Source organism: Suricata suricatta, chromosome 8 (genome assembly GCF_006229205.1).
Source record: "Suricata suricatta isolate VVHF042 chromosome 8, meerkat_22Aug2017_6uvM2_HiC, whole genome shotgun sequence".
Taxonomy (NCBI): Eukaryota; Metazoa; Chordata; class Mammalia; order Carnivora; family Herpestidae; genus Suricata; species Suricata suricatta.
The window spans coordinates 100,337,121-100,347,649 of NC_043707.1; positions in this window are offsets into that span (position 1 = coordinate 100,337,121).

Genomic DNA, 10,529 nt, shown 5'->3' on the forward strand with positions numbered 1-10,529 from the left:
TCCTAGTTCCCGCCTTCCGCAGTGGAACTGGACCCCCTTTAGGCCCCAGCACCTGAAAGGAGAGCAGAGGAAAGGGTCCCTTCACCCAAGTGCCTCTGAGCCCAGTTTCTTCCTCATGACTGAGGATTTTGCAACCGCTCCAAGCATGAGTACCTTTTCGTTCACTCTCCCACCCTGGGGTCCCGGGCCGTGGCTAACAGGGCGTCCTGCCAAGACCCTGCTGGGCCCCTTCCCAGAAAAGTTCTCCGCCCTCCCCGTACCCCCTCCTCCCCACACCCACGTTGACGCTGGTGAGCCTTGAAGGATGGTAAATTGGGCTGGGAGTAGAGTACATGCGGATCCCAGTCCCAGAAAGACAAGGCGGGTGAGCAGTGAGCCCTCTCGGCACCATATTGCTCCCAGGAGCTGAAAACGTTTCCAAGTAAAGGAGCATTAACTACTAGCAGCTGAAGCAACACTGTTTGGAGCCAGGGGCTTTGGCAGTAGAGTGTGGTGGGGTTGAGTTTAGGTGGTACTTGGCACCTCCTCTGCCTATACAAGGCTCTCCCCATACCTGCTCTAGCCTGTGGGCAGGGCACCCACAACTACTTTACCTGGCTGCCCTCCTACCTGACAGGAAAACGGATAAATAACTCAAACTTGGGACCACTTGCTCAACCTAATTGCCAATATCCTGAATGAATGAATGGCTCCTGTAAAGGATCTTTCACAGGCTTCTCTACTGCATCCTGATTGGACCACATACAGTACACTCAGCTTGACAACCCTACAGCGGAAAAGCCCTGGTGGGCCCCGTTCACAGGTAAGGCCATCGTCTTACAAAGGAGAAGTGCTTAAGTGAGTAAAATGGCCAGCTTTACCCACTGCCTAAGTTCTTTCTGTGATGTAAACAGGCAAGTAACTTGAGAAAGGACATGCAGAGCCTACATTTGAACCCAGAGCCGTTTCCATTACATCAATAACTCAAAAACTTGCAAGAGGAAAAGGAAATATTTTGCCTTCTTTGGCCTTAGATTTCAGTTCTCTCTGAGCTCAAACTTGAGAGCTGGTATGATTCACAGGATTGGACAGGGGCCCACTCAGAGATGTATCTCTCGTCTTCTCAACATTGAGCCTAGATTCAAGCGGAGCTAGAAGAACAAGATTCTACTGGCTTGAATACCCAGGAACTAAAGAAAATCCAGAAGGACAATGAGAACCAGCACATACTGAGTACCTAGTTAAGTGCCAGGCACCGTGTTAAATCCTTAAATATCTTAATCTTCCGGGGAAGGTATTTTCTGTTACCGGTAACTTCTGAGGCCAGTCACAGGACACACCGTATCTCCTCTAGAGCCTCAGAGAAATAGGCTCTTCTGTGGAATGCCCAGCCAGTGTGCACACATACTCCGTAGCTGTCTGGTGCCGTAGACACACACTAACATCACCTGTCTGAAATAGAATTTGGAGGAATCACTTTGAATATCTCTGGTGGAAAATGGAGGTGATCCTGGTGCTCTAGAAAGAAATCCTCTGACTTGCAGAATAGCTATGAAGGGTTGAGGATTCTGAATCCACTTGTGCTGCTTTGGCTCCTTCATGCCTCGTTTTCTGCTCCTGTTTAATGTTACTCTAGTGCATGGTGTCAAGTACAAGCTTTGGACTTAGATTTGGATTCAAATACCAGCTGGGTTCAAGTGGCGATAAAAATAGTACCTATACCCTCACAGATTGTCTAAATTAAATGAGAAAATAGAAGCAAATGAAAAATGGAAGTATAGAACTCTGCACAGCACCTGGCACACGGTAAGTGCTCAACAAAAGGCAGCTGTTATTGTTACAAAACTGTCACCAAATATCTATAAAACATTATTAAAATAGAAATGACAAGTGGCAAGAATTGAGCATTATCCAGGGTAAGCGCCTTCTAATTCAAAACAATCAGAAATAAGAAAGCTCAAAAGAGGAGAATAAAGACATACTTGTGACTAGAGAAAGCTAGGAGTGAGACAAGAGGGCTCTCGTGGGGCCTTGATGAGGAAAGAGGGGAGATAAGGAACAAGATAAGGGGGATAAGGTGTTGTCATACTTCATCACCAGAGAAGAAAATTCCTCTGACTTTGAGCTGAGGGCTCAAGGCCTTTCCTTATTAAGTAGCAAAGCCCCAAATACGGAGCTATGGCAGCAGCTTGATTTTCTGGACATTTAGAAATCAAATCGCATGGTGTTATTTTGTGTATATGGACACATAATCCTTCCATCTGAAGGATTTTGATAAAAGACAAAGCATCAGAGAACAAGCAGGCTATGATGGAAGAATTAGAGGCCAAGTCAGATACAGGAAAGGCCGTCTGGGCTCCTGGAATATCCCATATAAAGCCTTTTTATTATTGGACCTTTTTTTTATATATATGTTTTTCATCTCTCTCCCCCACTGGATTGTAAACCATCCAGGGCAAGAACCTCATCTCATCTCTGTAAGGTCTGTTTCCAGCCCCAAATACCATTACTGTAGTAGGCAGAATGAACCCCCAAAGATACCCATACCCTAGTCCTTAGAGCCTGTGAATGTTACAGTATGAAGCAAAAGGGACTTTGCCAATGTAATTAAGGTTATGGACTTTGAAATAGGGAGATTGTCTTGGATTATCCAGCAGGCCTAACCTAATCACACGAGCTTCTGAAAACACAGAACATTCTCTGGCTGGAGGTAGGAGAGATGTGAAACATGAAGACTCAACTAGCTTTAAAGATAAAGGAAATCTTTAGGAAGCCTCTCAAAGTTGAGAACCCTAGGTTGCCAGTGAGGATATGGGGACTTCAGTTCCACAGAGGCATGGGACTGAATTCTGCCAACATCCTGAGTGAGCACGGACGCAGATTCTCCCCTCAGAGCTTCCAGGTAAGAGCTCAGGGCAGCCAGCACCTTGACCCCCATCTCCTGAGACCTGGTGCAGGGAAGGCAGCCACCCCCACCCAGACTCCCCGAGTCACAGAACTTGAGAGTATTCTCATGGAGGTAAGCCACTACATTTATGGTAACTTGTTACAGCAGCAGTAGAAAACTAATACAAACATCAATAAATTAAAATCTGTACAGAATACAACATTTTCCCAGATGTCACTTCACTCAATCAGCAACAAGCATGATAGTATTACTGTCCCCTAATTTTAAGAAACCGATGCTCAGGAAGGATAAGTAGCTTGCGCAGGTGACCAGCTAATGAGTACTCTAGGCAGAATTCACACTCGGGTCCAACTTCAGTGAGTGTCATTCTGTGGCTCTCAGGCCACTACTATCTTAAGCTAAGTAAAAGCGGACTTAAGACTAAAACAAACACCACCAACAAAACCTCTCAGGCAGCTTTCACGCTTGAAAACTGAAAAGCTTTGAGTACTCATTTCTGTTTCCTCCAAAGATGTCTAGTAAGTCATGGAACAAGTCAAGTTATAAACAAGTAAGTATAAAAAAAATCTTCTGACACATAGAAAAGAAAATTTTGATGAATGGCTAAAGGAGAAATCCTCAAAAGAGTGGCTGCCAATGAAATATTTTCTCCCATTCAGATGCTCTTCTAGCCACTGTTAAAGTACACCTTTCACAGATGCCCTGTTTTGCCAGCCTGTTTAGGAACATCTCTGTGTTGGAGCTTTTAGTCTACTCTTGACCAGTTTTTATTGTCAAGACGGTCAACTGGGGGACGCCTGGATGGCTCAGTCGGTTAAGTGTTAAGCTTCGGTTCAGGTCATGATCTCACGGTTCGTGGGTTCAAGCCCTGCATCGGGCTCTGTCCTGACAGCTAGCTCAGAGCCTGGAGCCTATTTCAAATTCTGTGTTTCCCTCTCTCTCTGACCCTCCTCTGCTCGCACTGTCTCTCTCTGTCTCTCAAAAATAAAAGAAAAAACATTAAAAAAAATTTTTTTTTAAGTTCAACTGGTTCTTAGTCTGAAATTCCCCTTTTATAGTTCTACTCATTAGTTCTAATAACTAAGCAGAATAATCCCTCCTCTCATTGGTCTTTCCATCTCTCAAATATCTGTGAACTGTCATCGCACCCTGCCCTTGGGTATCAGTTTGCCACGCTGCAGGCTTGTTCTGCCAGCCTCGGTCAGTCTTTCCCTGATACTGTTGTTCATCTTCATGTCTGAACTTCTTTTCATATATTTCTGTTCAAATGAAGTGTCTAATCTTGAACAGAGTGTTCACACTATAGAAATGCTGTATTCTAAAAGGTGAATTACACAATAATTTATAAAGAAAAAGAAAATGTGCCACTGTTTGGTACTTGGTTAGAAAACTGTAGCACGCACCAAAACTCAGCATCAGGGAAACACAAATCAAAACCACGCTGAGATACCACCTCACGCCAGTCAGAGAGGCTCAAATGAACAAATCAAGAGACTATAGATGCTGGCGAGGGTGTGGAGAGACGGGCACCCTCCTACATTGCTGATGGGAATGTAAACCGGTCCAGCCTCTCTGGGAAGCAGTGTGGAGGGTCCTCAAAAAATCAACAATAGAACTCCCCTATGACCCAGCAATAGCATTGCTAGGGATCTACCCAAGGGATACAGAAGTGCTGATGCATAGGAGTACATGTACCCCAATGTTCATAGCCGCGCTGTCAACAATAGCCAGATCATGGAAAGAGCCTAAATGTCCATCACCTGATGAATGGATCAAGAAGATGTGGTATATATATACAATGCAGTACTACATGGCAATGAGAAAGAATGAAATCTGGCCATTTGTAGCAACGTGGATGGACCTCGAGGGTGTCATGCTAAGTGAAATAAGTCAGGCGGAGAAGGACAGATACCATGTTTTCACTCATATGTAGAACAGGAGAAACTTAGCAGAGGACCATGGGAGAGAGGAAGGGGAAAAAAATAGTTGGGGAGAAAGAAAGAGGTAAACCACGAGAGAACCTTGAATATGAGAACAAACTGAGGGCTGATGGGGGAGGGGGAGAGAGAAAGGGGGTGAGGGGCATGGAGGAGGGTGCTTGTTGGGATCAACACTGGGTGTTACATGGAAACCAACTTGACAATAAACTATAAAAGAAAAAAATTAAAAAATAAATAATCTTAAAAAATAAAAGAAAAAGAAAACTGTAGCACCAATTGTTTCTCTGCCTGCGACTTAAATAAATAGCAGACTACAATGAATTCCCCCCTATTTTACATAAAATGTATGGCTACAAATTCAGTAACTAAAAGGTCAGCCACTCCATGCTGCTGAAAACAACACTGTGAATATTTACATAGTATTTAAATGAGCACTAATAGAAAAGATTAAATGGACATCACGTTTTGCAATAAATTTTGGATATGATAATTTAAAAAAATATTTCTCCAAGAAGTCTGGCTAAAATTCCATACCAGATTAAACATCCTGCCAAACAGAATCAGACGGCACATTTTTAAGGGCCAGAAATCTGGCCCAATACGCTCTGTTTTTACCAAAAACTAAAGAGCTGTTTGTTTGCAGCGGTCTCCAGATAGATATTAATACTGGACCTTTCCAGTAGATTTTGTAACTCTCTATTGAGAAAAACTCTTAAAATCTGGCCAGACGTGGCTGTGGTTCCTGATAGCACATAACTCTTTCAGGGCTCTTATTAGCTGTCTAGTACTATACCCCCAATTCCTAATTCACATCAGTGTGGTCTCCAAACAAAACCAGTCCCACAGAGTAATTTACCCAGTAATTTGCAATCTGGCCGATTACCAGGTTTTTCTGGTCAACAACATCTAGCAAATTCTTTGTGTTCAGAAAGCAACCCTGCCGTGGGGCAGCTCGAACTGTAATCTTTGGCTGAAAATGCACACCTTCTGAAAGTCAAACTAAACAACTCTATGTCCATTCATTAAGTTATAGAGATTATTCAATCTTAGTGATTCTTGAAGAAGAAAATGTAAGGATGTGACAGTCCATAAAAGTAAGGAAATCGTCCCAATCCTGAGGCTAACATATTATCAGAACACAAAAGATGGTCACAAAATGTTCCAAAGAATGAATTCCTTCCTGTTAAAATTCCTCACATAATATTAGGCACCATCTATTGAGTACCTACTATGTGGCTTGACATTTTATAATGTAAAGCAAGGTAGACTTTATTATTCCCTTTTACAAAAGGGGAAGCAAGCTCAGAGTCCTTACTTAGCTCAAGGTCCCAAAGCTGTTTAAGCATCAGAGCTAGGACCAAAACCCACATCTGATGGGCCCAAAGTTTCCTATACCAGGCTGCTCTAAAGTATTATTTTCTGAAGTTGCTAAAGTTTCAGAAGATAAAGCTATTATAGGCTTTAATTTCATTAGTTCTTTTTCTAAGGTGACATATATGGGGAAAACAGAAGGGGGTTTATATTTATATGTGATTGAATCTTTCAAAAGGATTTTACAACTGAAAAAGAACTTTAAGCACTGGGTGTTATATGGAAACCAATTTGACAATAAACTATTTAAAAAATAAATAATAAAAAAATAAAAAGAACTTTAGTGATCATTGCCTAATACTTGAGAAACTTTTTTGATGCTTACTCTGGTAAACACTGTATTAATACAAGAGACACAGAGATGAATAACAGAGTTTCTACCCTCAAGATGTTTACAGTCCAATGAGATGATTAAAAAAATTAACAGTTTCCCCCTTTTGCAGAGGAAGAAACTAAAGACTGGTGAGGTTTAAGTGCCTTGCCCTAACTTACCTTCCCAGAGGCAGAGAGGACCTGGTCCAAGTTCTCCTGATCTCACTGCAGTGTCTCCTCCACACCACCCCTACCTCCACATTCAGCTTCCTAATTGTGGTCTCCACATATTCAACAAGGCTTGTAGAAATCTGAGAGTCTGAATTCATCTGGGTAAGTACAGCAACAGGGTTAATGATTTTAACGCACACAGAACCCACTAGGCCAATTTGTTTTTAAAAGTATGTAATAAAACCACAAACTGACTTTTCTTATTACTCAAGCTGCTTCAATCTTAAATTGAAAGACTATTCTAGGGACGCCTGAGTGGCTCAGTCGGTTGAGCGTCTGGCTTGAGCTCAGGTCATGATCTCTCACTTTGTGGGTTTGAGCCCCGTGTCGGGCTCTGTGCTGACAGCTAGCTTAGAGCCCGGAGCCTGTCTTCAGATTCTGTGTCTCGTCTCCTTCTCTCTCTGAGACTCCCTCCTCACACTGTCTCTCTCTCTCAAAAATAAATAAAAACATTTAAAAAAAAGACTATTCTAAGAAGCTGCAAATATTTTCAAAAAAGCGCAGGGTAAGTCAGGCTAAGGGAGAATTTTTAATGTTCTCTTTCATCATCAGGGCAACAGAAGGTCACTGTAACAGAGAATGCATTTCTGTGACAAGGTTCCTATACTCAGAAACCCCCTGTGAATTGTTTCCAAATTGTTATTCAACTTATTCTATTACTTAATGACAGCAAGCCAAGACCTTGTACTAGGCAATCAAAATGGATGCCTGAGATTGAGTCTCTGTTCAGGGGAAACAGAAGCAAATTACGACAAAGGAATGATGAACTCTACTTGGGGCAAACAGCTTCCTCCAAGCTAAGGCATGAAAAGAAATTTGCCGAGTGGATTGGGGTGGAGGCAGGGAGAAAATGGTGAGGGTGGGCACAGAGAACAGCAAGATGTTGTTGTTGCAAAATGTGTGCTATGCAAGATGACCTAACTTAGAACTAAAAGTATTAGCTAATGTGCTTGCTCTGTACTAATCACTTGGAAACTGAGCACATCACTACCAAATGGAACTTTTCTGTTCTTATTATTTCATATCTCTTTATGAAACCAATTCCAATCTAGCTTTACCCTACTACTCCACTGAAACTGATTTTGTAAGTGATCACCAGTGACTTCCATGTTGCCAAATTTAATCCAAGACACATTTTGAGACATCATCTTACTTGACCTTACAGAGCAAAGTATACAGATGACCATACACTCTCTTCTAGAGAAGCTTCTCTTAATCTCCCTAGCCCCTCTTCTTCATCCCCTTTGCCAGGTAGATCCTCCTCCTCCACCTGCACTCTAACCCTGAAGTTCCTCAAGGCTTACTCCATCTTTCCCTTCCTTCCTCCCCACGTGATAGCAGCCATTTCTATAGCTTTAAATACTACCCTGATGCCCATGACCTCCAAATGTGTATCTCCAAGCTGACCTCACCTCTAAGCTCCAGTCTTGTAAATCCAACTGCCTCTCTGATATCTCCACTTGCAAATCATCTCAGGCATCTCAAGTTCAAAAGAGTGCTGATTATTTCAGTGACGCTCCCTAAAATCTGCTTGTCTCCTCGTCATACCAGTCATGACCCACCATTCACCTGGCAGTCATTCTTGCCCCTACCTCCAGTCATCAAATCCTGTCAGCTCTCCCTCTGCCTACTTTTCCACATCCACATCTGCCACCAACAGCCTAGTCCGGGACACCGTCTTCTTACACCTGGATATCCACTCTTTGGCCCTCTCCCCCCAGTACAGGGGTACATTCTCCACACAGCAACTACAGTGACAGTTTAAGTCCTTTCATTCCCCTGCTTACAACTGTTCTGTAGTAGTCATCAGTTCTTTCGTAAGTATTCTAACTCCATTCTCTCCTGGCGCCTGGTAAGATTTTGAAATTAGGTGAGGCATGTGAGTTTCTTTGGACAAATAAATGGGAGAAAAAGTGACATGTATCACTTTGGAGTGGAGATTTTAAGAGTCAAAGTGTATTTCACCTTTTTCTCTTCCTCTGCCTTGGTGATCACAATGCTCCAGAAAATAGCTGCTGCATTAGCCTGGGTCCTAGACTTAGGGTGTAATGGCAAAATGGGTAAGCAACATGAGTGAAGAATAAATGGACGGAAAGCCACATCTTCAACAGATTCCAAGTGCCTTACCATAATGAACAAATTCCAATACAATTGCTTCCTATGTCCCTACCTGTCCAAACTCTTCTTGGACCTGTCCTTCCAGCTCACTGTATTCCACTCACATTGGCCCCCTTCCCCCACTTTCATGCACTGTTCTTCGCACCTTTATGTCTCAGTTTAAATATCACCCGCTCAGAGATGTCTCTCGTAACTACCGTCTCAAAGACGACTGTCCATCACAGCACCCTGACCATTTCCTGCACGGCACATCACTGTCTGTAACAGTTCTCCATCTCTTTGGTAAACTGTCTCTCCCTCTAGACTGTAAGTACCATGTAGGAAAGAGCTCACCACCACCTCCAGTGCCTAGCACCGCACCTTCAATATATTACCCTATGTTTGGTAGCCTCTCAATAAATACTTGTTAAATGAATGAACAAATGAAAAAAGATTCCAAAAGTGGGACATAAGAAAACAACAGACACTTGATATCACCTATGGCAGAGGCAAGAGGAGGCGGTGGTTGTGGGAACAGTAAGCGAACTCACATTTGCTAAGTGACTGAGGTACCTAACACTAATTTAGGTGCTTTACGTATGTTCTCTCTCTAGATTCTCAATAATCCTAGGAGGTCAATATTAATACCTTCACTTTATAGATCAGGTAACTGAGACTCAACCTGCTCAAGTAGCAAAACCAGTAACAGCAGCAGTTTGAACCCAGTCCTGTTAACCTTTCCTCCAAACCACGATGCTTTCCTCCCTTCCCTAGAAATTAAACTGCTACTAATAATAGCTCATCATTATCTATTATATATATAAATTGCATATATATGAATGTTTCTACCCCAAGAGCTAGTTTTCTTTTGTTTGGTGTTATTTTGGGGCGGGGAGCAGTTTAAAAGTTCATCTGAAAGCCAATTTCAGGTATCTTTTGTTACCTGGGACAAGTGATGGCAGTTTGATAAAGCAAATCCAAACTACAGATAAGTTAGACTTTCTGTTGTAACTTTTTTCTTGAAGTCCTTTTCTTCTCAGGGTAAGAGCTACTATGATTAGGAAATAGGTCTGAATTCTTTTCTGAATTCATTTTATGGAACTTGAGATCAATTTATATTGGTTTAATATACCGTCTTTCCCCCATCACCAGATGCTTTTCTGTGGGTCACAGCACATGCATGCAAAGCTGAATGGTCAGAGGGGATCTGACCCATAGTCCTGATTTATTGGCACAGGCCCCACACGTCTGGCCAATAAACCTGGCCTTTTACCTTTGGCCACCTTTTGGTGAAGTAACATGTTAACAACAGAAAGGTGAGGTCTGTATATAACTCCTAGAACACTTCTGCAGGGCTGCTGAGACAGGATTATCAGAGCCGAAGGGACCTTAGAGACCACCTACTTAATCTTGTCTTTCAACAGTTTTTGAACAGGTCCAGCAGGTTATTTATTTGCCTAGGAGAAACAGGACTCCTGGCTCCTAGTTGAGTGTTCTTTCCAGAACAACACACTGCCTCCTCTATCAAGACCTAGTGGTGGGAATGTAAACTGGTACAGCCGCTCTGGAAAACAGTGTGGAGGGTCCTCAAAAAACTATCCGTAGAACTCCCCTATGACCCAGCAATAGCATTGCTAGGGATTTACCCAGGGGATACAGAAGTGTTGATGCATAGGAGCACATGTACCCCA